This window comes from Ambystoma mexicanum, chromosome 13 (genome assembly GCF_040938575.1).
Source record: "Ambystoma mexicanum isolate Mex_15411 chromosome 13, UKY_AmexF1_1, whole genome shotgun sequence".
NCBI classification, from domain to species: Eukaryota; Metazoa; Chordata; class Amphibia; order Caudata; family Ambystomatidae; genus Ambystoma; species Ambystoma mexicanum.
The window spans coordinates 678,394,712-678,422,273 of record NC_090938.1 but is presented as its reverse complement, the minus strand read 5'-3'; the positions used below and the strand labels follow the sequence as shown (position 1 = coordinate 678,422,273).

The 27,562-nt window shown below is 46.3% G+C and overlaps 1 protein-coding gene across 5 annotated transcripts in view; it reads left to right on the top strand.

The window, feature by feature from the left end:
- CACNB1 (calcium voltage-gated channel auxiliary subunit beta 1) overlaps positions 1–27,562 on the top strand; it is a 557,229-nt gene that overhangs the window by 320,653 nt on the left and 209,014 nt on the right. The window lies entirely within an intron of this gene.

The following is a 27,562-nucleotide window of genomic DNA, read 5'->3' as shown; positions in this document are numbered from 1 at the left end:
CTGAGACAGCCCTACCCGAAACTGGCCTGAATGCAGTGTGTAGTGTTGAATGGCTGGGTACTCGTCCCAATCCACATTCCTTGTTGTGAGTGTCTGAGAGGGAGGAGGATGGCCTGACTGCACTGTGTGCCTGATTGGCTGACTGACTGCATGAATGCCCTTCTGTATGATTGTCTGCTGAGAGTGACCCAGCAGTGTGGATGAGAGACAAGATAGTACATCTGGGGACCTCTCACCACTGGAAATTGTTCAGAAGCTGTTTCTACACTTGAAGAGTAACTTGAACTGCTGATCCTCGACGCCCAGCTGGAAGACGAAGACTTGCTGTTGCATTTGCTTTGACCTGATCTGAAAGCTGCCAAACGCGTCAAGGACTGATCTGAGAGAGGACCTGGTAAGGCGCCCTCTTCCCGTGCTCCGAGAGACCATCGAGCACCGCTAACCTTCGCCGAAGCTCCCTGGAAGTCAGACCCTCGAAAGGCTGCCGACCCGAGACGGGACCGCTGAGGAGCACGAAGCAAAGCACCCGGACTTCGCCGCTGTCGAAGTCTATTGCCGTCGACCAGGGTTCGCAGGTTTGTGTAACAGCTGGAGGCCTGTCGAAGTTGTTTGCCCAGCCGTGTGGACCACTTGACGCCGTGCCGCCGACGACCGGAGCCGCCCGCTCCTTTGCCTAAGAACATTTGAATCCAAGGACTCCCTTGTCCGCAACGTCGACCGCTTTGTCCCGCCGGAGAAAGTCAAGGATGACCACCGCGCCGAGGAGAATCTGCCAGTGGGTTTCCCACCACCTGAAGGCCACAAAGACTTAGATGACTCAACGCCCTTGTTGGGCCACAGTTCTTCTGAAACTCTTTGCGGTCCTGAACAATCCGTCGCCGAGGTGCCCCGCACACCTCATCCTCGCAGGACGTTGCTGACGAGCACCGCCTGGATCGACATCGGGGTCTCGGCACCCTTGAACTTCTCATTGCCGCCCTCAACGACAAGTTCACCATCTTTGACGCCTCTCGACGATCCGTGGCTCCTGCTTTAAAGGGAGTCACTCAAGAAGGATCCTTCGACGCGTTTTCAAAGAACTCTACTCCACCAGGTACATTGGGGGGGTAAAACCTTAATAGGAGGAAATAAGGCTATTGAACAATATATGGACTGGGCTTGTGCTATATATCTTTATTTTACAGGTTGGCCAGGTGGGGGAACTCCACACAGAACTATGTCGATCGGTAGGGGCCGGTATTCTGCCTATTGTTTCAACCATCTTACGTTCCTTCCTATCTCTATTGCTGGTTTTCTCGTTATTGATCTGTGTGACATTTTAACCATACAGTTGATGCACTTTAATGAGATTTGATAACATTGGTGGTACCACTTTAGAATTGTATATATTTATCATTGTTGATTTCCGAGTACAAAGAGCGTTATTGTGATCGTGTACATACCTTTGAATATTAATTATATAAAGACTGTGTTTTCAGTAATACAGTGTGTGGATATTCCTTTGTGGGGGGTTCGGGGACTACACTGTACTTAAGAACCAGCCTGCATCACCTCCTGAGAAGCTAGGCCTTGATTGCTCGACTACGTTACCAATAATAGAGAATCTTGGCTGGGGTCCTCTGTGCCTCTCCTCTACCATATAGAGAGCGGACGTACAGACACCCCCCTCCAGTCTTTACACTGGTGGCAGTGGTGGGATGCTTATGGTTTTAAGAATCAGTGTATAACCATGCCACTTACAAAATATCTGCACTTTATTAAATTAAGGTTTGGTTGTGTACAAGATAACTGCATTACAAGCAATGGAGTCTATTGCAAATGGTAAATTGACTAGGATGAGCTTAGAGGCTCTCCAGAGTGCTTGTGAAACCAGGGAGTTAGACTTTGTGGATAAGTCTAGGGCTGAGCTGATAGCTGCCCTGGTGGACTACCAGACTGATGGTGAAACTCTTGATGAGGGGGGGAATGCAACCAATGAGGACTCTGCCCCTGGGGGTTCTACTGAATCTGTTTCTGAGAATGCCACCATTCCTGCTGCCTCTGTTCCGAACCCCAGCACTGCTCTTCAGGGGGAAGCCCTTTTAAAATTGGAGCTACAAGGGGAACCGTTAGCCTTTCAATACAAAAAGTTGGCAACCGAAAGCTGAGTTGAAGAAAGAGGAGTTGGCACAGCAAGTGATACTCAATGATAGGGACACTGAGCACCAAATAATCCAGCTAGAGAAAGCTAGAGTGGAGACTTCAGCTAAACCAGTTGAGAGTGGCAGGTCCCCAGCCACCAAGTTTATGAAAGATTTGGTTGGTGTGTTTGTGGAGGGTTCTGATATCCTCCAATGGATTGAAGCATTTGAAATGGCTTGTGCAATTCATGATGTTGACAAAAGAGATTGGGCTAAGTGTTTGTTAAGCAGAGTACCTCAGACTGGGTATGACTGTATTCTGAAGCTGAGTGTGGAAGACAGGGGTCAGTATGAGTGTATGAAGTCTACTTTAATTGCCAAGTTTGGCAAGACACCTACCCAATACCTTAAAAGGTTCAGGGAGTTTAAGAAAACAGAGAATGTGTCTTGGGTTGACTGGGTGAGTGCTGCACACATGAACATGATGGGGTGGATTGATGGTTACAAGGTGAAAACTTTTGTTGAATTGTGCCACCTGTTTTTTTTTTTAGCATTTTTCTGAAGCCTGTTCACCGGAGCTGCGTCAGTATGTTGCTGACCAGAACATTTTGGATCCCTTTAAGGTGGCTAGGCTGGCTGACAAGTGGGTCTCCCACCGGGTGTCGCCTAAGGACTCCAGTGGGAAGGACAAGGACAAAGAAAAGGGGGCCTCTCAGAAAGCTGAGGAGTCCCAAAACCAGTCACAGTCGGGTAAACCTAAACCCTCCTCTCCAAAGACCCAAAAATCTAGTGGGGATAAGTCATCTGTGGGTGGGAATAAGAGTAGTGGTCCACCTGCTGCAAAGCAGGCTCCCAGTGGTTCCAGTACCGTACCGCGCACTCCCGGCACTTGTTGGGATTGTGGGGCTCTGGATCACAAGAGGGGTGACTCCAAGTGTAAAGGTAAGGCACCTGGAGTACAGGCTGTCGGCCTGACCTACCCTTACCCCATGTCTGAGGTGGAGGCCACTGTCCTCCCCTCCTCTACAGGGATCACATTTGGTGCTCCTGTAGAGATTTCCTTGGTGTCCCTTGGGGCCTGGGACCAGTACACGGAAGTACTGGCGACTATCCCACAGAACACCCGTAGATTTTTGAGAAGTGTCCTCCTGAATGGCCAGCCTTCTACTGGTTTGAGAGACACTGGGGTGAGCATGACAGTGGTGGACAGGACCCTGCTCAAGCCAGAGGACTACATAGGTGCTCCTCTGAGAACCACCAGGTTAGCTGGTGGGCCTCCCAAATTATCGCCTGTAGCCTTAGTCACACTCGTAATTGGAGACAAGACAGCAAAGCTTCCTGTCCTGGTACAGGACAATGTCCCTGCTAACATTCTGTTAGGTAATGATCTAGTAGAGTTGGGATTGATCTCGGATGGTCTTCCCAAGACTGCTACTGCGGTCACTAGGTCACAGGTGACCCCGGGTCTGTCTGTGAGTCAGGTACCTGAGCCAAGGCGCGGCCTAAGGCAAGACGAAGGAAGAACAAGAAGGCCACCTCTGTGGAGGGAGCTCCTTCTCTTCCTCCTGTTCCTACAGCACCCATTGGGATCCATGCTCCAGACGGGCTGGGTCCAGTGGTAAACCCCGCCTCAACTCCTGTGGGAGAAGAGCCAGAAGACTCTCCTGTGGGGGAGGTTCTCAACCCGGAGGATCATCCCGATCTTCAATGCTTGTTAGCTGAAGGGGGACCCTCTCGGGCAGACTTCTGTAAAGGACAGAGAGAGTGCCACTCTCTCGAGGGTCTGAGGAAACAGGCCCTGTCCAAGGCACAAGGAGAAGTGCCTAGGACATTCCGGATTTATTGGGAGGGTGAGCTCCTTGTTAGTGAGCCCACTAAGCCTGAACCTGGTGCCCTCAAGAGGTTGGTGGTACCCCAGGTTTACAGGCCCTTCCTACTACAGTTGGCGCATGAGGTGCCTTTAGCTGGTCATCTTGGTACCAAGAAGACTAAGCAGAGGCTCTCTGCCCATTTCTACTGGCCTCGGATGGGAGTAGAAGTAGAGTCCCACTGCAGGACCTTCCCAACTTGTCAGTTGTCTGGCAAGACTGGAGGCAGTGTCATTGCCCCACTGCAGCCATTGCCAGTGGTTGGCACACCATTTGAGAGGGTGGGCATCGACATTGTCGGTCCCCTGGACCTTCCCACTTCAGGTGGACATCGGTTCATCCTGGTTTTGGTAGATCATGCCACCAGGTACCCTGAGGCTATACCCCTACGGACTGTAACTGCCAAGGTGGTTGCCAGTGCTCTCCTGGGCATTTTCACCCATGTTGGATTCCCCAAGGAGGTTGTCTCTGACAGAGGATCCAACTTCATGTCTAGTTACATGAAGACCATGTGGAAAGAGTGCGGAGTAACCTATAAGTTCTCCACCTCTTACCACCCCCAGACCAATGGTCTAGTTGAGAGATTTAATAAAACTCTCAAGGGCATGATAGGTGCTTTGGAAGAGCCCCTAAGGAGGAAATGGGATATCCTCCTGCCATGCCTGCTGTTTGCTTACAGAGAGGTACCTAAAGAGGGTGTTGGTTTAAGCCCCTTTGAGTTACTCTTTGGACATCCAGTGAGGGGGCCCCTTGTCTTGATCAGAGAAGGTTTCGAAGCCACCCCTCCAGGTCCCGCCAAACAAGTGGGGGACTATGTGTTAGGCCTCAGATGGAGGATGACACAGATGATGGGTCAGGCAACAGCGAATCTCAAGGCCAGCCAAGAATTGAATACTGGCATGACCTTAAAGCATCGCAAGTGGATTGGACTCCGGGACAGGAGGTCCTCGTGATGGAGCCTACCAAGCCTCGGGCATTGGCAGGTAAATGGACTGGACCCTTCAGGATAATCTCCAAGATGGGCGAGGTCAATTATCTGGTTAACATGGGAATCCCTGGGGTAGCCCCTCAGGTATTCCATGTTAATAGGCTCAAGCCTTTCCACAGGCGAGCCAAAGTCTCATGTCTCTTGCTGGCTTCAGAGCAAGAAGAGGATGAGAGTGAGCCCCTTCCTGATTTGCTGTATAGCAACCCTCAGGATGGCTCAGTGGAGGGAGTGCATCTCTCTCCAGATTTGACAACAGAGCAGCAGAGGGCCTGCAGGATTTTGCTCCAGTAGTATGCCTCTCTGTTTTCGCTGACCCCAGGCCTTACACGTTGGTGTAAGCACGAGATTGACACTGGTGACAGCGTGCCTGTCAAAAGCAGGAGCTACCGTATGTCAGACACTGTTAAGGAGTACATCCAGGCTGAGGTCGCCAAGATGTTGGATCTGGGTGTTATTGAACCCTCAACCAGTCCCTGGCAGGTACTAAAGATTGGAGGTTCTGTGTGGACTACCGAGGAGTCAATGCCGTCACCAAACCTGACGTGCACCCATTTCCCCGGGCTGATGAGCTTGTGGACACCATAGGTGCTGCCAAATTTGTGAGCACCTTTGACCTCACCTCAGGCTATTGGCAAATAGCTCTGATGGACCATGCCAAGGAAAAGACGGCGTTCTCAACACCAGAGGGACTCTACCAGTTTAGGGTCATGCCTTTTGGGTTGAAGAATGCCCCTGCCACCTTCCAGAGATTGGTCAATCATGCTCTCAGTGGGCTGGAAGCCTTTTGTGTGGCTTATTTAGATGACATTGCGGTCTACAGTTCCACTTGGGAACAGCATTTGACACATCTGGGTAAGGTGTTGCAGGCCTTGGAAAGGGCTAACCTCACTATCAAGGCCACCAAGTGCCAGATAGCTCAGGGAAAAGTCACATATCTTGGTCATGAGGTAGGAGGGGGTCAAATCCAACCTCTCCCCAGTAAGGTACAGGATGTACAGGACTGGGAGACTCCCACTACTCAAACCCAGGTGAGAGCCTTTCTGGGCCTCAGTGGGTATTATCGCAATTTCATGGAGGACTATGGAACCATAGCTGCACCACTGACAGCTCTGACTTCCCCCAAACAATTTAGGAAGGTTAATTGGACGGAAGACTGTCAAAGGGCCTTTGATGGCTTGAAAGAAAGTCTGTGTAGGGCACCTGTGTTGTGTGCGCCTGACTACAGCCGACCCTTTATCGTCCAGACGGATGCCTGCGAAACCCGAATTGGAGCTGTCTTGTCCCAGTTAGATGACAAAGGGAGGGAACATCCTATCATCTTCATCAGTAGACAACTCAAGGGTAGAGAACTTAGGTGGGCTACTGTTGAGAAGGAGTGTTTCAGTATAGTTTGGAGCCTTAGGCATTTTAGGCCCTACCTTACGGGGTCTAACAGATCATAAGCCCCTGAAGTGGCTTATGCAGATGAAGGGTGAAAACCCGAAACTGCTCAGGTGGTCCGTTAGCCTGCAAGGGCTAGACTTCACCATAGAGTACAGACCAGGGAAGAGTCACGATAATGCAGATGGCCTTTCCAGAAGGTATGTTGACCGTCTGGATGAGGGTGTCTATCCCGTGGAAGATTAGGCACCCTCCACCTCAGTCAGGGGGGGCGACTGCGATGCTGGAAATGCATCGGAGGGACAGGGCCTCCGTATCCTTGTCCTTTACTGCCTTTTTATCGTGTGTTCTGTCGTATTTTCCGCGCAAGAGTTCACGTGGGGCTCCTGGCAGTGCAGGTCTCTCTTTTGGTTTGGTGAACAGACCCTTACGGCACCCATAGGTGGGTGTACAACCCTGTGCCCCTAGTGTATGTTTTTGGGCATCTGTGGATGGCCCGCAGAGCAGGGTATGGGCTGGTGGCAGCTCCATGCTGAATTTGACAGGTGCGCTGAGTATCCTCCATTTTGGAATCCCCAGGCCCTGCCATTGGAATCAGTTGATTCCTGATGGAACACAAGATGGCCCCTGTGGCCTCTTGCTTTCTATTACCTATTACCTTGTTTTCCCAAAGTCCTGGGAAGCCCTGACTCTGTCCCTTCTCCCTGACTGGCTGTTGGGTGGAAGTTCCATATATGGTGTTGTTGTGAAGTCCAGTCCAGACTGACTGGAGCCTTCCCAGTGACTGTATGTTGTGGGTACGCCCTGTGGGTGGGATCTGGGGGAATGGAGTGTGTGACCAATATGCACTTCTTGTTGTGGCTGTCTGGTTACTGGTATGAGAGACAAAGACTGAGACAGCCCTGCCCGAAACTGGCCTGAATGCAGTGTGTAGTGTTGAATGGCTGGGTACTCGTCCCAATCCACACTCCTTGTTGTGAGTGTCTGAAAGGGAGGAGGATGGCCTGACTGCACTGTGTGCCTGATTGGCTGACTGACTGCAATGCCCTTCTGTATGATTGTCTGCTGAGAGTGACCCAGCAGTGTGGATGAGAGACAAGATAGTATATCTGGGGACCTCTCACCACTGGAAATTGTTCAGAAGCTGTGTCTACACTTGAAGAGTAACTGGAACTGCTGATCCTCGACGCCCAGCTGGAAGACAAAGACTTGCTGTTGCATTTGCTTCGACCTGATCTGAAAGCTGCCGAACTCGTCAAGGACTGATCCGAGAGAGGACCTGGTAAGGCGTCCTCTTCCCGTGCTCCGAGGGACCATCGAGCACCACTAACCTTTGCCGAAGCTCCCTGGAAGTCAGACCCTCGAAAGGCTGCCGACCCGAGACGGGACCGCTGAGGAGAACGAAGCAAAGCACCCGGACTTCACTGCTGTCGAAGTCTATTGCCGTCGAACAGGGCTCGCAGGTTTGTGTAACCGCTGGAGGCCCGTCGAAGTTGTGTTGCCCAGCCGTGGGGACCACTTGATGCCGTGCCGCCGACGACCGGAGCCACCCGCTCCTTTGCCTAAGAACATTTGAATCCAAGGACTCCCTTGTCCGCACCTTCGACCGCTTTGTCCCGCCGTAGAAAGTCGAGGACGACCAATGCGCCGAGGAGAATCCGCCGGTGGGTTTCCCGCCACCTGAAGGCCACAAAGACTTCGACGACTCAACGCCCTTGTTGGGCCACAGTTCTTCTGAAACTCTTTGCGGTCCTGAACAATCCGTGTCCGAGGTGCCCCGCACACCTCATCCTCGCAGGACGTCGCTGACGAGCACCGCCTGGATCGACATCGGGGTCTCGGCACCCTTGAACTTCTCATCGCCGCCGTCGACGACAAGTTCACCATCTTCAACGCCTCTCGACGATCCGTGGCTCCTGCTTTAAAGGGAGTCGCTCAAGAAGGATCCTTCGACGCGTCTTCGAAGAACTCTACTCCACAAGGTACATTGGGGGGGGGTAAAACCTTAATAGGAGGAAATAAGGCTATTGAACAATATATGGACTGGGCTTGTGCTATATATCTTTATTTTAGAGGTTGCCCAGGTGGGGGGATCTCCACACAGAACTGTGTCGATCGGTAGGGGCCAGTATTCTGCCGATTGTTTCAACCATTTTACGTTCCTTCCTATCTCTATTGCTGGTTTCCTCGTTATTGATCTGTGTGACATTTTAACCGTACAGTTGATGCACTTTAATGAGATTTGATAACATTGGTGGTACCACTTTAGAATTGTATATATTTATCATTGTTGATTTCCGAGTACAAAGTGCGTTATTGTGATCGTGTACATACCTTTGAATATTAATTATATAAAGACTGTGTTTTCAGTAATACAGTGTGTGGACATTCCTTTGTGGGGGGTTCGGGGACTACACTGTACTTAAGAACCAGCCTGCATCATCTCCTGAGAAGCTAGGCCTTGATTGCTCGACTACGTTACCAATAATAGAGAATCTTGGCTGGGGTCCTCTGTGCCTCTCCTCTACCATATAGAGAGCGGAAGTACAGACACCCCCCTCCAGTCTTTACAGTGTGGACCCTAACACTTGCTGAATTTCAGGGGTTTTGTTACTTTAGAACAGCATCTTAACATCATTTCAACAAAAGAAAATGTAATTGACTTTCAAGGGTCTAGTTGCATAAAGCTTATTCAATTTAACTGTGTCGTAATTAAAGTTTTTTCACTACACTTCAAAGGTTTTTAGAACTATATCAATACCCACCAACATCAGTAAAGTATATTTAGTAAGATAGTTTCACCAATACTTTTATAAAGTCTTAAATGTAGTCATAAGCTACAAAATGGGTGTCGTATTTTTCAGTATTGAGTGCGTTGCAAATTTCATTAGCAGAAAAAATTCTGAATGAAAAGCAACCGAAAATGAGCACGTATAAATTTCAACTTATCTAACATTTGAAAGAAAAAATAATCGCCTGACCTTGTTTAGCACACTTTTCCTCTTGATGTGCAGTACGAACCGCATGCTCGCAATGATTCATTTCAAAGTTTGGTCATAAAAATATAAAGAAAACATAAATAAGAAAACAATTTTAGAAAAAGACAAAGTAATACTAGAGATTGGAAGAATGCACTGCCAGGGCCCGTTTAGTATGATTTACAACAATCTTACGAAGGTTCTTTTCTGTGAACTTCTCCCCAATTTCCGCAAGATGTGCCTATGAGGAGCACTGTCAATTTTCTGCTGTTTCTGTGTTACTTCCATCATGAAAAACTCCAGTTAGCATAAAACAATTTACCCACAAAAAGCCTGTAATTCTTAGATTTCAAACTTTTTAAAAGAAAAATGTTTAATTTTTTAATTTATCTATTTCTAACGCGCCATAACCCGTAGGCATCAGTGCGCTGAGAAAGACAGATCGAGAAACCCAAAGGAAATATATCTGATCTCTAAGGAGGCTAGCCAAAGAAAATAAGAAAGTCTTTAGTGCTTTTTTGAATGCTGGCAATATTCCAGTTATCGCTAGAATTACTCCTTACAATTATAGACAACAACTAAACGAGAATGCAATGTTCCTATTTACACTGCTCACACGCCAATATTGTATTTCAAAAAGTTAACCCAAATGTGCTTGGGGATACCTATGTGCTGCAAGCCCTGTAAACACCTTGACATGGCCCATATGATATGCAGATGTCGTCGTTGAAAATGTGAAGTACGTTCATAAATGTCGCAAAACGTTAATAATGCTTGCTAAAAGATTCTAATTAATTTGAAAAAACCATCCCTAAATTCCCAAATGCTATTTTACCCTGCCCACATTCTCTCTGAAAGCCCCTTAATATCGTGCTAAGCATGTTGGAATTTCCGTTACTCACAAGAATACTCATGAGACCTCCTCAGTTTCTTGCAAAAACAAAATGGCAGCTTTTCATTTCTGAAAGCACAAGCTGATTCAATGCATCATGGGAGATTTATAAAAAAAAATGTGTTGCTAGGGGCACCCGCACCGTGCCTAACTTAAAAAAGTCTATTGTATTTATTTCTACCAAACCATAAAAATGGTCCGACTCCGACACTTTGTACTGCTCGCAAAAACCTTTTTGATGCAAGTCCAACCAGCGGTTTATGCTGTGCACCGGCTCAAAGACTGTGCATTTTCCCATGGGAAAACCAATTTAAAAAGTTTAAAAAACACACCTTTTTTGATGTTGAATGACTTCTGAACCGTTGGACATGCTTACCAAACTTTCCAGGTATGTGGCCACAGGAAAAAGGTTCTTGGAAAAATACCCATAGATGCCTTAACAATGATTAGCAATAGCATTCTGAGAAAGACATTGCGTCATAAGTTTCACCTTAACTACACTATCATGGCTGTTTCCCTACAATGTGGGTGTGTGTATCTCTAGTTAAGAAAATAGTGAGGAGTAGGTGGTATATTAGTGAATAATGTTTTGAATAATTATTTCTTACATTCAAAATGAGCTACTAGGCATGGAAGGATCCTATGACACAAGGATCAAAGATGCGGAAACAAAAGAAAACTGAGTGTATCCACTCAGTGGTCCTAGTGCTCTCAATATGTTCTTCAAATCAAGCTGCAATTGTTAGCTATGTATTACTTTGCAAACTTTAGACAAAATCATTCAAGTTCAAAAAAGTGCCCACATTTCTTTTAAATTCTTTTTAGAGGCAATCTTGACAGTATTAGCTCATGATAGCCACTAGCATTGGCGAGTAGTTTTTATGAAGGGCGAGTACTCATTTGGGCACTTTTGTCGAAGAGTCAGCGTATTAATTGGACACACTTTAATGATTTTGTCCAAGGTTAGTAAAGTAATACGCATCTAACAATTGCAGCTTTATTTGAAGAGCATATTGTGAGGATACACTCAGTTTTTCTTGTCTATCTCCAGTTAAGAACCACTGAGCAATGTATTGCAGGTGTGCAAATTAGTTGAAAAGCATGTACTTTTGCTTTATGCGAGAAAAGGGTCCCTGTTTTATAGGGCAGCACTGCTTTATACACAAACACTCCTACGCACATTTCACAGTCATTGAGGTTCTTCAGTGACGCCATTGTGACTTTAGTATTGGGGCATGTTTACCAAACACCATCACATTTATAGTGGGTGGAAAACATGCATTAAAAAAGTCTACATGAAATGTGAGACTAGATTCATTAGGTGTTATCAGCTAACAAGTGCACATGCTACCGAGCCATCCAGTAGCATCCCTGTGGGTTCACATCCAGTGCAGCACCACGGAGCAATGCATTCTGGATATGCAAATTAGCTGAAATGCATGCATTTTTTTATTCATTTGCCCAAGGTGTCCTTATCTTGTAGGGCATAACCATTTCATTCATAGCTTTATTAACCCAAGCCAATAAGAGACATCTTTCATCGATAAGTAATATCCTGCTTTTTATTTGCAGCAAGCAAAATGAAAGCTCTAACATTTCTTTGCCAGTTCATTCATAACCCAGTCTCATTCAGCATCTTAGTGCCTAATATAGAAATTAGATTCACTGAAGGCCCCTCCATAGCCCCCTCTCATTCTACTTCTCACAGGCTAGTATAAAAAAGATTATGCACGTCTCATGGAAATTAAGAAACTGCACCAGCATATGATGTTTATACCGGCATAAATAATTTGAAGAAGTGTCACAGCAGTCACACTTAGAGACAGAGGCATCACTGGAGGGGACACATGGGGGGTATAGCCCATGATATTTTGGTTGTAGCCCAGGAAAGAAGCTCAAGGAGCTACAGCCAAAAGACTAGCTAGCCCAGAGTCCTGACAGTCCCGACATTAGCATAGCCTCGTTTTTTTCCAGACCTAGCAACACCCCTGCTTAGAGACCCCACGACTATGACAGTCTTAGCATTTGCTTGGGATTATTGATCAGGGCTTGCAAAATGTACAAGCCCACTAGCATTGGTGAGTAGTTTTTATGAAGGGCGCGTACCATTTGCATGATACTCGACCTTGCTGGTGAGTATGGGGATGTTAGAAACGTATTATCCATTTACTGCAAACAAACTTTGTTTGCAGTAAATGGCAAATGCAAGTTTCACTGTACATGCTTGGCAGCATTCCACCAAATATGAAGTTTGCTCATGGCAACATGCACAATTTTAGAAAAAACATTGGTAAATATTTTGTCACCAGTCACCTTGGGGCGAGTGCATTTCTCTTAGGTCAAGTATGTAAACTAAGGAACTCGCTCTGCAGGTGTAGTGGGATTTTTACGAATTTGCAAGGCTTGATTGATGCTGAAAAGTGGGCTCTTCTGTTTAGAAATGTGCACAAGCACAGCTTCTGGTAATACCTTGACTGTCAGGGTTACAATTTCTGGGAATGTAACACTTTTTTACAGTGTTTAGATGCAGGTGGAACAGGTCATGGGGCACTTCATGAAAACCGATGATGGTTCAATTGCAAATTTGGTCAAATGGTTTTTGCTTTGTAAAGCTAGTAAGCCTGATGTGGGACTCCCACCCATTTAGCATTTTGCTTCTGGCTCAGGGGGCACTTGTTTCTCAGCAGCAAGACTAGTTTAGCCGCAATTTTCCATGGGAATTGGTTTGTGGTCTTTTGGGGGTGGTCCCAAGGAAACGTGGTCATCCTTCCAGCTGCTGGAGTGTTCTCTACTGGTTGAGGATGCGCCAAAAATGTCGTCTGGTGGAATTGTGTTCTTTCTTTCCACCCTTGGGCTGTATTGAATTGCAGAAACGTCACCATCGCAGCTGAAATAGCGCCCCTGATAGCCACTAGGACATTAAAAAAAATATATATATCCTCCCAATGCATTTTTGCAACAGGGCAAACTTTGGCATAGTTCTAATAGTTCTAATCTTTTTCCATATTAGGGGTAGGGCCAACATTCCACTGGTGCAAAAATAAATTGAAATAATAGGTTTTTTATACTATGGTAATGATCACCCTACTCCTAATACCCTTGGAAATATGCGTGCTTGGGTGTTGTATCCCTGAGACTCTGCGTTAGACTGGGAATCCTTGGTTATGCCCTGTAAACATGGACAGGTGGCCACTGGACAGGTCTGCTGCTCATGCGGATTACTCTTAATCTGCCTAACCACGATTGGCCTATCATGAGAACTCTGAGAAGGGGTATTTTTCTTTGTAAAATTGTAGGCTCGTTCCTCTTGTGAACCTTACATATTTTCTCCTATGGATGAGGTTCTTCTTAGGGCGCATTTTCCCTTTTAGAGAAAGGGACCTCTAGACTTCCATGTCAAACATGAGACTTCTCCACGCCTCTCTGAGGCGGAGAGAGCTGCGCTTGATGAAGCGTCTGCAGGCCTCTTAGGTTCTGCATGTAGTGCTCACAGCCCGCCCAGTCTTCTGGGGGGCTTTTTGTTACCTATGGAGGTGCCTCTCCCGGCAGGCCAGCACCCAATGCCTTCATTGCTCACAGAGTGATCTCTTGCATCTTAAACGATGCACGCGGGCGGGGATCCCTCTTCGTGAGGACCTCTTGACTGGGACCATCAGTAGTGATGGGGTTCCAGTAGCCATGTCCCTGTGGATGGAATTTGTATGGCAGCCACGTGAGATACTCCTGCCTTTCAAGCACCACTCCATGGATGGTAGCTGAAGGTCACGTGGCCAGTTTGGGCTGGCACTGCGGAAGCATGCTTTCGGTTGCCATTGGCATATAAACTAACCGTCTTCCTCCTATGCGGATTCTTACTAGTCTGTGAAAAGGGCGCTTGCATGTGCATGTGTGTCCCAGATGCTCACGCACTGTTCATTCATATGCAAATCATGCCACTTCCCTGTCTGTATTTCTTAGGTATGAACTGAGGGATAGGGACGGGGGTCGGTTGACCAGGGGCTGCAGCAAACGGTGGGTTTCTGTGGATTACCAGGCTCCCCTTTTATCTTGTTTGGATGTGCAAAGAATGTTTACGGTATGTTATCCAGCAACCAGGACATCAGCAACAGGCCAATACGGAAACTGTGTACTGCCGGTGCAAGCACCACTAATGGCAGCCATCTTGGATTGTGTTACTCTCCTGCAGTCTGTTGTTCAAGCGCACTGGTTTGATTTGTGTATGTTATGAATACTTTTTGTAAAAATAATCATTCTGTCAATATTTGGCGCACAAAAGCAGCTTTAAAGCAAGTGTAAAATTGCAAGCATGTTGGCCCCCTCTACGAAGGGTACGGCTCTGGGCCTAATTCATTCAAAGGGACTTTCCCATTGACAAACACTTTTGTAAATCAGGCCATCTGTGTTTAATGACCCTCTACCCTGGTTTCAACCCCGGGCCCATCCTCAGCACTCCTCTCCTCATTAAGGCTGCATTTACAGGCATCAGTGGCACCTGTTTCTCATGAGGGTGCTTTGCCACCCTATTGCATGAGGTCCACACACCAGAGCAAGTCTTGCCGCATCATCTATAAGGCAGTCGCCCTCAAGTCACCCAGCGACCTCGCAGTGAAACTCAGCATCTCCGGCGGGCAGCACACCACCAGAAGCCAGGACATGTGCAGTCTTGAAATCCGTTGCTGCAAAAAGGAAAGGACCAGAAAACAAGCCTTCTCTGCCTACGTCCCAATACTATGGAACCTCCTTCTCATCAGCATCAGACGCGCCCGCACGCTCCTACAATTCAGAAAAGAACTCAAGACCCACCTCTTCAAGGAATCTCTCCTTCTCAACACCTAGGCCATCACGTCGTCCATCTCGCAACCTGACTCGCTATACGCTGTCCGCCGCTCTCCTCCCCGCCACCTGGTACAGCTGTACCCCTCCTCTGTGCCCCTCTGTATCCTATCCCCACTGTATATCTGTTCTGTTGTTATCTCTGAAAAGCGCTCTGTTATGCATCTGTAATGTTGTACATCTCCTGTAAAGTGCTCTGTTGTGTATCTGTATTGGTGTATACCTCTGTAAAGGGCTCTGTTGCTTCTGGAAGCTTGGTCCACGCTCAATCAATACCATAATAATAATAATAATAAAAAATAAAGAGCCATGTGCCCTGCTCCAAGAACTATAAATCCATCCTAATGAGCTCCTCTACTACTTTCTCACGGTCCTCAACACTACCATCTTGCTAGGGTAGGGTACTCCCTGTTAAAGCTTTAGGGCCCATTACTGGGCAGGCAGTGAAATTGATGTGAAGGGGTGGGGGGGGTTATTCTTGTTCCACCTCTCCAGAAGCTAGAAGAACCAAAGTCAGCTGAGCAGCCATCTTAAGAACATTGAAGACCATATAGATTGAATACCAGAATGGGGTCCCTTTTGTGCAAGGACAAACTGGCAACCTTCTTTGAGGAGAAGACCATTTGTGTGAGAAGAAAGGGGCGTTCATTTTGTGGAAAGTTGGTGGTCATCTTGAATTGAATTGATAGTTTATTTCTATCACGCTCATACACAAGTGTTTCAGAGCACGACAAGGCAAGGGAGGGGAATAGGAGAGAACAAAACAACGATCTTACTAGGCCCAGTGAGATTGAGAACGCGCAAGTGCATGGGAGAGGGGGGGAAAGTGCAAGGAATGGGGGAGAAGTGGAAAGTGCAGAGCAAAAGGAGAACAGAATAAATCATGATAAATAAATAATAAACGCAACAAAAGTGGTACTGCAGCCAGCAAATGGCACGTGCTGAATGCTGAATCTTGGGTTAGGAACATCAGGAACCCATCTTTGCTAGCGTGATGAACTCACATTGAGCGTCCCTTATTCAGCCAAAGTCTAAAGAGGGACTCTGGGGGCCAAATATTGGCCACCAGCTAGTTGAGGAGCTACCTGGAGTGGGTATATGGGGGGATTCCCCTGATCCCCACCATTTTTTCTATTATTTGCTGCCTAATGATCACTGGACTAGAGTTCAGTCCCAGGTTCCAACTTTCTGTGTTATTGGATTGGAGAAACAACCTAAACTCAGACCCCTGTACCTGTCGGGTGCTTCAGATGTCCCACAGCTGAATGAACCCCAATGTCTCCTTGGCAGGGCGGGTGGCAGGCAGGTAGCCACTACCCAGCACTGCAGAGCCACACAGCTGATGTCAAAAAGGGAGTTGAGCTTTTTGAGCCCTCAGACCCTTTCATGCGCATACCAATCAAAGGCAATTACCAGGGAATAGAAGGGAAGCCTTCTGAGCTCAGAACCTTTGCAGGAGACGGGGAGCATCGGAAAGATTTTGTAAGCTAGGGTAATAGCCAATCAGAACCCTTTGTGAATAATAAATCTAATCAACAGCACTATAAAATGGTTCTGAGGTTTTGCAGTCAGGGCAAAAGAAAGCGAACAAGACCCAGGAGAGTAGCCCTTAGGGCCTGTTGAGGTCTAAGAACTGGCCAAGGAGAAAGAAACTACAGAGCCTGCTGAGGGTTATCTCCTAGACCAGAGGTCTGCAACCTGTGGCTATCCAGATGTTATGGACAACAAACCCCATCAGCCCTAGACAGCATAGTCTATGGTTGGGGCTCATGAGAATTGCAGTCCAAAACACCTGGAGCGCCAAATGTTGCAGACCCCTGTCCTAGGCAATGGTTGGTCGTGAACAGTCCCAGGATATAGACTAGAGAGCCTGATGAAGGCTTTACCTCAAACACTGGCTGAGATCAGACCACGCTGAGAGGAGCCAGGGAGCCTGCTGAGGGCGATCTCTGAGATAATGATTGATACCAGTCAAAGGAGAGAGAGAGAGACCAGAGAGCCTTTTAACGCTTATACTTCAAACACCGACTAAGACCTAACCAAGGCGAGGGATCCTGCTGAGGGGTATATCTCAGACACTGGCTAAGACCTGAGCAAAATGTGGGAAATCAGAGATCCAGCTGAGGCCCTTCTCCTAGAGACAGTGTCTGAGACCAGTCAAAGGTGAGAGAGAGAGACTGGAGAGCCAGCTGAAGGCTATATCTCATATAAAGGCTGACACCAGTCCAAGAAAAGAAAGACTAGAAAACCTGCTGAGGGTTATCTCCTATAACAAAGCAAAAGAGGTGATGGCTGGAAGGTTAAGAATTAATCTTAACCTCTGGCATTGCTCTGGGCAACCCCACAGACCATTGTTTCTTCGCCTGCAAATCCATTACAAAAGGGGAAAGACAATATGCAAATCAGACTTGGTTCCACCCCAAAAGGGGCCGTCCAGCTCCAACTGCTTGGTCGCATCCCTTCTGCACAAGACCACACGCATCCCCAAGCATGTTTCGGCATCATTGGGCATCATCAGTGAGGAGAAGCTTGGGTCTCTAGGCCAAGCAGACACGGGACCCACATCTGGGCATACCTGTCCCTCTCGGGTTGACTATAACAAAGCAAAAGAGGTGATGCATGGAAGGTTTAGAATTAATGTTAACCTCTGGCATTGCTCTGGGAAACCCTCCAGACCATCGTTCTTCACCTGCCAAGCCGTTACAAAATGGGAAAGACAATGTGTAAATCAGGCTTGGTCCGACCCCAAAAGGGGCTGTCCAGCACAAACTGCTTGGTCACATCCCTTCTGCACGAGACCACAAGCATCCCCAGGCATGTTTCTCAGAGGGATTAATCCAAACCCTTACAGCCATCACCTTTTTTGCTTTGCAGAGGGCTCTCCTAGACAATGGGTGAGACCAGACCATGTTGAGAGAGACTAGAGAGCCTGCTGAGGGATATCGCCTAGCAAATGGCAGAGACTAATCTAAGGAGAGAAAGAGAGAGAGACAGAGAGACAGAGAGATAGAGAGAGAGAGAGAGAGAGAGAGAGAGAGAGAGAGAGGGACTAGAGAGCCTGTTGAGTGTCATACCCCAGACAGTGGCTCAGACCAGATCTGGAGACAATACAAAGAGTCTGCAGAGAGCTAACTCCTAGACCATGGGTAAGACAAGACCATGTTGAGAGAGACTAGAGAGCCTGCTGAGGGATATATTCTAGCCAATGGCAGAGACTCGTCCAAGGAGAGAGAGAAAGAGAGAGAGAGAGAGAGAGAGAGAGAGAGAGAGAGAGAGAGAGGGGGACTAGAGAGCCTGTTGAGTGTTATATCCCAGTCAGTGGCTCAGACCAGATCTGGAGACAACACAAAGAGTCTGCAGAGAGCTAACTCCTAGACCATGGGTAAGACAAGACTATGTTGAGAGAGACTAGAGCCTGTTGAGTGTTATACCCCAGACAGTGGCTCAGACCAGATCTGGAGACAATACAAAGAGTCTGCAGAGAGCTAACTCCTAGACCATGGGTAAGACAAGACCATGTTGAGAGAGACTAGAGAGCCTGCTGAGGGATATATTCTAGCCAATGGCAGAGACTCGTCCAAGGAGAGAGATAGATAGAGAGAGAGAGAGAGAGAGAGAGAGAGAGAGGGAGGGACTAGAGAGCCTGTTGAGTGTTATACCCCAGTCAGTGGCTCAGACCAGATCTGGAGACAACACAAAGAGTCTGCAGAGAGCTAACTCCTAGACCATGGGTAAGACAAGAGCAGGTTGAGAGAGACCAGAGAGCCTGTCGAGGGCTATACCTTAGACACTAGCTCAGACTAGACCTTGAGACAGTACAAATTGCCCGTTGAGAACTATATCTCAGACCACGACTGAGGGCAGAGCTGGGAACACTGCAAGGATCATGCTAATGGTTACATCTTCCATCATAAACACTCACCAGCTGAAGGCGTGTCTCACCCTGATACAAACCTGGATGCACAGGGAATACCTCAAACTCAAACCCCATGAAACCCAAATTCCTCTTCCTGACCAATAGAAAACACCCGGATTTAGTCATAGCTGGCCACCATGAACCTAGAGGTATCCACCCTGCACCTAACAGGTGGGATTGCACATCGACAGTCGTCTCTCCTTCTAAACACTCACAGCAAACAACCCAGACAGCTTGCTACCAAATCCCACTTTTGTGGAAAATCATGCTCTTCCTTCCAGGTGATAACTTCCGTCCTTTATCACCAGGAGGTGGAAATGCCTACTCAACACCTCCACCCTGACAGCAATGAGAAGTGTTCTCCACGCGACAGCCCACTTCATCAAAGGCCTCCACAAATGGGACCGCATTGCGTGAACACTCCTTGACTAACATTAGATGTCCCTACAGGCAATTATCACCTTCAAGACCAGCTGCAGCATTTACAATGCCATTACTTTGGATGCTCCCTCCTACCTGGCTGACGAGATCACCAACTCTGGCAGCCAACGCTCCAACAGAAGGCCAGGATCTGGCCAGGTTAGAGCTCAAGCATGCAAAAAAGAAGGGACATGAAACTGGCATTCTTGATCTATGCCCTCAGAATGTTGAACCTCATACACATCCAACTCACAGTCACCCTTGTGCAATTGCGGAAGGAGCTCAGGACCCTCCTCTTCAAGGTGGAGCTTCTTCATACACTGCAGACACTCCCCCGCCCCCGATCCCGCCTGCCGGCCGAACACACCTCGCCCCATATTACTGATCCTGTTACTTAATTGTATGTAACCACAGACCTCCTGCAACTTGTTCTGCCTTACTTGTATAGCGTTCGTCTATTGTTGTACAGTGCTCTGCTGCTTCTCGAGGCATGGAAAACCAGCAGAGAGCCTACAAAGCTTTATATATCAGAGGCAGGCAGGGGCCAGACCTGGAGGCAATGTAAGACGCCTGTTAAGGTCGGCAAATTTTATAACAAATACACATAACGAAAATGTTATAACTACAAAACATACATTATTTTTTTCTTTTTTTGGGAAGCCCCCCCAAACCACCATTTCCCACCCCTAAAAACCCACCCCAACTGTTTCCCCACAAGATTTAACCCTTTACCCCACCCCTTCATACATTTTCGTTATGTTTTTCGTTATAAAATGTTCGTTATATGTGCATTCTAACTAAAATGTTCGTTATAAAGACTGTATACCGTTAAGGTTGATATCTCAGACACTGGCTGGTACCCAGAGTCTGCTGCGGGCTCTCTGAAGTAATCACGAACAAAGTAAGTGGTATAACTCACTCTTTATTTACTTCTATAACTTATGCTTAATAAATATATTATAACCGGCGCCCCGCACTGCCCACATCCACTCCTACGACATCCCTTTCTAACTGTCAGCCTCTCACACGTCACACACTCATCAACATTCTCTCACACACACAGGCAGGGGCCGCGAGCTACATAGTCGCGTGCTTAAGAGATATCATTAGCATACTACATCATCCCCCCCTAAACATTTTAAACAGGAAATAAGAACTTATTTTACATGCAAGCATTTGTGATCAACTCAATATAGTACTACCAATATTATATAAAATCTAATGACTTAAACTACATATAAATTTTGCATACCATTAAATGTGGTAATGAAACAATTAGAATATCATTACTTATACATTTGTAATATATCTTCACATGTCATAATCTCTGGACCAGAACGGCAACCTTCTCTCTCTTGAACTAAGCACACTCCCACTTCCAAACACTTCACCTCCTTGTTGTCATTGTACGTTTACTTCACCAACTTGCCTCACCAAGTCACCATTTCCATTTCCCATTCCATTTATAAAATGGTCATCACCAAATAAATCACTCTATCGTCTCTCCATTTTGACTTGCATACACTCTTCATTCTTACCTTCCCACATCCATTTACTAACTCTATCCAGATTCCATACCGATCCTCCCATAACTCTAACCGCTCTCCTGAACACCTGTATCACCTTGACAGGCTTGCTGTATTTAGAGTCACCCTTCTTAACATTCCTTCCAAGCTTGATTCATACAAAATCTCCTGGCAATATTCTCAATTTAAACTTGTCTGAGGGCATGTTATGCATTTCTTTCTGTTTATCAGAACTTTGTAATCCTGTAATCAAACCTTTTTTCCGATTAACCCATTCAGGATTTAATAACGTATTAGGAGCTCTCCCCCTCATAAATTCAAATGGAGAAATCTCCATTCCTCTTTTAACAGACATCCTAGTACTCCATATCCTCTCCTTAAGTACTTCATCTACCGGTAGATTGTTGCTCAACGCCAATTCCACTGTTTCTATAATTACACGGTTATATCTTTCCACTAACCCATTGGTTTGTGGGTGGTATAATGATGAAAATCTCCATTCAATTCCTGTTTTCTTAGCAAATTCTTTCATTTCTTTACTTCTGAACTGAACTCCATTATCACTTATTATTATTTTGGGAAATCCTTCCCTTCTGCATATCTGCATTATAAATGTTATTATCTCATCAGTATCAATTTTCTTTACCGCCTTGACTTCTATCCAACCTGAATAATAATCCACTAATACTATCAGGAACTTTTTTTCTCCAATTAATCTTACATATGGTCCATTAATATCAATTCCTATCATCTCCCACGGTGTATCACCTTTGTCAATGTTAATTGGCTTGGACTTGACAATCCTGCAACTCTTGTCACTATTTTGACATGGCCAACAATTCCTGATAAATCTCTCAATCATAATATCCATGCCTGGCCACCAATATCTCAAACACACATTGTTCTTTGTGCCTGTAATGCCAGGATGGCCTTGGTGTGCCTTCTCAATAAACTCACTCCAAAACTTTTGTGGAGGAATTAGTTTATCTCCTCTCACTAAAAATCCATCTTCCATGGACAATTCATCTTTAACTTCCCAAAATCTCCTACAATCTTCGCTGATTACCCTTTTTTCAGGCCAACCTGACTCTGTATACCTTATTATCTCTTGCAACATATCATCTTTATCCAATTCCTCAATCCACCTTTCTTTGGACGTGACCTCAAAAATGGCCGCCACTATTTCATCATCTAAATCTGCACTTGCTTCATCACTCTTCAATGGTAATCTGGATAAATAATCTGCAATGATATTTCTTTTCCCTGGCACATACTTCACAGAAAAATTGTAATCCTGTAATTTTAAACTGAGTCTGGCTAATCTTGGTGAAGCTTTACACATCCCTCTCACAGTGAGAACTTCTATTAACGGTTTGTGGTCAGTTTGAATTATAAATTTGTTTCCCCACAAATATTTTCTGAAATAATTCACTGCCCATGAACAAGCCAACAATTCCTTTTCGATTACAGAATATCTACTTTCTGTCTCTGAAATAGCTCTTGAAGAATGACTGATTATCTTCTCATTTGCATCCTCATCTATTTGTGTTAACACTGCTCCTAAACCATTTCCACTTGCATCAACTGTGATTTTAGTCATCCTTCCATATACAAATCCTCCCAATTCTACAGAGTTACAGATTCCTCTTTTTATGCATTCAACAGCCCCACTACATTCATTACTCCAAGTAAATTTTGCATCCTTTTTTAACAATTTTCTCAATGGTTCTGTTGTACTTGCAAAATTCCTTACAAACCTGTTGTAATATTCACACAACCCTAAAAACGACCTTAATTCATCCTCGTTTTTAGGTTCAGGAAACTCCTTGATTGCTCTCATGGCATCTCTTTTGGGTTTATAACCCTTACCATTCACTGTATAACCTAAATACTCTACCTCCTCTACTCCAAATTTACATTTACTATTTTCAATTTTTAACCCAACTTCTTCTAATCTCTTGAGTACTTCCTTCAACCTCCCATCATGTTCTACAGATCCCTTACCAAATACTATTATATCATCTTGATATACAAGCGTTCCACTCAAACCTTTCAACACATGTGTCATAATTCTTTGAAATACTGCTGCTGCAGACACTAATCCAAAAGGCATACGTTTGTATCTATACAACCCATGTGGTGTTACAAACGCTGTAATATCTCTACAATCTTCTGTCAATGTTATCTGATGATAAGCGCTCGATAGATCTAATGTAGAAAACATATCAGCATTGTCAATACGATTCAACATTTCTGATATAATGGGAAGTGGGAAAATGTCTGCTATAATGTTCTTATTGACATCTCTCAAGTCCACGCAAATCCTAAATTTGCCATTTTTTTTTTATGTAACTACAATGGGGCTCACCCATTCTGAAGACTCAATTTTCTCTATAACTCCTTCATTTTCTAATAAAGTCAGTTCCTGCTCAACTTTGTCAGCTATGGCAAAAGGAATTGGTCTGGACTTTGTGTGTCTAACAGGCGTCGCTCCCTTCTTGAGGCGAATTCTGTGTGAAAAATCTTTTAATAAACCTAATTTCACTTTGCCTTGTTTCTTTTCTTTGACTTCCTTACTTTCTTGTGCTTGACTCTTGTTGACAACTAGGATTTGCTCTTCATTACATGGATCTAACCTGATTCTCAGTCCAGCTTGATCTCTCCAACCCAAAACATCTACTCCTTTTTCTGCTACGTATATTTTCACTTGAGACCGTCTTTCCTTGAATTGAACAATACTTGAGAACCATCCAATCATCTTGATCTTGGATCCTTCAAATCCACCCGGATTTGGTATATCTGATGCTTCTAACTTGACCTTTAGGCCACATTTTACCAAATTTTTCCAAGATTTCTTGGTAATAATCGTCCATGGCGAACAACTATCCACCTTCACTTTAAGTTTCCAGTTGTCTAAAAATACTTCACAACTCGGGCATTTAAATTCTCCATCAGGTGGTTCACGTATCAGGAATACCCTTTCTTCATCTGACTCTTCTTCCATAATGGCAAAGACTTTCTTTTTCCTTCTACACGTGACTGCAAAGTGACCTCTTATACCACAGTTTCCACATTTTTGTCCCAATGCGGGACATTGCTTTGCATAAGCGTAATGACCAGTTCTACCACAATTATAACATCTGTCTCCTTCCTTCTGTTGGTTATACTGAACCCTCTGATCATTTTGAGCTCTGGGTTCATTCTTCACCCAATTTTTTCCTCTATATGAACTCCCTCTTTGTTCAAAATTCTTCATTCTGTTGCCTCTTCCTGTTTTGACTTCAACTTTATCTATAACATTTGTTCCACCTCTGTCTTTAGGTCGTATTACATTAACTTGAGCTTGTTCTTCTGTTTCTTTATCCTGTATCTCCTTGTTACTCTGGCTATGCTTCTGCATACTTTGCATGGCCTCTTCTTTCTTGCTCCTCATCTCCTTAGAACACAATTGGGTGTGTTCCACACGCTTGGCTATTGCTATAGTTTCCGGCAGAGACGGATTGCCAACCATCCACAATCTGTCCTGTATTATGTTGTCTTTTGAGTGGATGATGATCTGGTCTCTTATCAACTCATCTAGGGTAATGCCATTGCCAAATTGGCATGTTCTTGATAGAACTCTCAATGCAGACACACATTCTTCAATGCTTTCATTTTCCTTTTGTACTCTAGTATAGAATTTATATCTATTTATGGCCACATTGGTTTCTGGAGCATAATACTTGTCTAGTTGTCTAATAGCTCTATCATGTTCATCAGCGTCACCAGCTTCATCTATGGTCAATTCTGGTAATTCTCTAAACTTCCTTTGTCCTTCCAACCCCAATGCGTGTAGCAGTAATAGTTTCTTTTTTCGGGATGTGAGTTCCTCTAGTTCTACAGCTTGAATATAGTTTAACCAGAATTCTTTCCATTCTGACCACAGGACCACAGGTTGACCAGGAGTTGGAAGGAAGCTTGCCGGCGGTTGTATGCTGATGCCTTGCAGCATCCTGTATTTATAGTTCTTCTATCTCCTTGTCAATTATTTTCTTACAGTACTTTTTTTTTCAAGTACTGTGAAGAGGATGAGTGGATCACTGTCTACTCCTCATTCTGCCCGGATGACAGGCAGATCACGTGACTGAGTATATTGCGGGTCCTTTCCTTCAATGTGCTGCATATACTGCATACACACAGCTTGTAATGATAATCTGGGCCTGTAGAGGGCGGGGCACAACTCAGCACAAACCAACGTGAGAAGCACGTCAGTTCGGAGCACCAGCTCTTCGCTTTGGCCCAGCCGTGGACCCGACTTGTCTGCACAAACCAACGCAATCCAATGCGTTAGTTCTAACCCGACTTGTCTGCACAAACCAAAGCAATCCAATGCGTTAGTTCGGAGCGTCCGCTCTCCCTTTCAGCACAAGCCTGTACAGCGTGGTGCAATGGCTCGGAGCATCCGCACTCCGTTTCTTCTAGAAATATGCTGGGAATCAGCACTTCGACTCAGGACAGCTGTAGTCACTGCTCCCACTTCTCTTCATCCGTGGGTTCTCAGGACGCCGGCATCCTCGTCGCCATTTGAAGTAATCACGAACAAGGTAAGTGGTATAACTCACTCTTTATTTACTTCTATAACGTATGCTTAATAAATATATTATAACCGGCGCCCCACACTGCCCACATCCACTCCTACGACATCCCTTTCTAACTGTTAACCTCTCACACATCACACACTCATTAACATTCTCTCACATGCACAGGCAGGGGCCGCGAGCTACATAGTCGCATGCTTAAGAGATATCATTAGCATACTACACTCTCTCTCACACTCAGGCAGGAGACGGTATCCTTGTTGGCCCCAGGGTAAGGGGAGGCGGAGGATGGCCCATGGCTGGTGGATGAGACTATTGCAACCTGGCAAAAATCCTAGCTATAGCGTAGAAATAATTGCTGCTGGGGGGTGTCCTGGTATCTTTATTGCTCCAGGATTGCTGCTCATGTCAGGAGGGCGATAATATCTATGAGGCATTCCCTAAAGCAAGGGGGGGGAGATTATCAAGGATCAGAATGGGCAGCATATCACTGTAAGCAATCATTATGTGTGCTGGGTGCTATATCCGTGAGAGTGGGGAACCTTGGTTAAACCGTGTAAAGTCAGGGCTCTGTGCCGCTCCAGAGATTTTGTACTGCAATTTCCATGATCCCTCACCATTGACTATGCTGGCCGTGCCTAATGGGGGCTGTAGTCCAAAACATCTGAAGAGTCAAATGTTGCAGACCCCCCTGCCTTTGCTTATCTCATCCTGACACTGTTTTGCTTCGTTTCAAGTGAAGAATATCCCGTTTTTTGTACGTTCTGCCCTTTTCAGGAGTTCCTCCTAACCCATCATCACACTTGAGGTGTACTGCGTGCTGTGCTGCTCCTTCTTCACAATCAGAAACCATAGTGGGTCGGTAGGCAGCCATTTTGTTCAGGTGCGGTCACGTCTTTGCTATATGGCTAGGGGGTTAGCGAGTGGCCCTTTTGTTGAGAGCGAGATGTGCCCCTGAGGTCAACCTGCTGTAGGGACACCCTGAGGGCCACCGTGGAGGACCCGAGTGGTGTATCAACATTGATTTCCCAAAGCTTCTCGTGTGTGTTGTAGTGCCTTCTCTCCTTGGAATCTAGACTGATTTCACCCCCACAAAATTAAGGGGGTTAACACTATGACCTACTAGAGAGCCAGGAGCAACATGCTTGTCTTGGAAGCGAGACAACACTGAGTGCGAGGCTGGTCTCCGTCATGAAGCACATTATAAGAACCCCATTTTTTTTCCACATCACTCAACTCCTTTACCCACCTAAATCCTCAAACTGCAGCCGCTCCCACCACCAACCACAGCCAGAACCCCTGAACACCCTCTCCCTCCTCCACCCACCCTTCTAGGTTCCTCTTTCTGGCCAGCTTACCTTATACTACCTCGACCACATCTCCTCCCCCCACCACCCCTCTTACTCCCAACCACCCATCCTAGTCCGCTCCCACCCTCTCCGCGCACTCCTCCCTCCGGTCACTTAGTTTCACACCTTCAGAAAATCTCACGACCTGTGCCATTCACCACGCTGGATCGCTGGCACCTACTCTCTCCATAGATACCCCCCAGCAAAGACCCCCTTCCGCCCCTCCAGACCACTCTCCACCACATCCGCCAGTTGCCTCACACCCATACCCTCCCCAGAACTCTCCCGTCTCCCGTCAGCCGGGTGGCAGGAGATGTTTTGGGGTGAGCCCGGAGCTTAGTTCAGAACCAAGCAACATGGGCTTGTCCCAAGTCCCACGGCAGGGGGTGTAGGGAGGGAATAGAGGCAGGCGCGGCTGGCGGGGGGCAAAAAGAGAAGGAAAGGAGGGAAAGAAGGGCACAGAGGAGGGAACAAAGATGGAGAGGATTCAGGGAGGGGCCCAAAGAAAGGGGCGGAAAAGGGTGAGCAGGAGATACGCAGAGGTGGGACAAAACGAATAAGTGACAGTAGGGGAGCGGGTTGAAAGGAAACAGAGAAAGTGGGAGCAATGGATACAGAAATGGGACAAAGCGCGAACGGTAGCGGTGGAGGCAGGCTGGCTGAGAAGATGGAAGGCATAGGCGCAGGGAGTTTAGCGATGCCACCGAGCACCTGT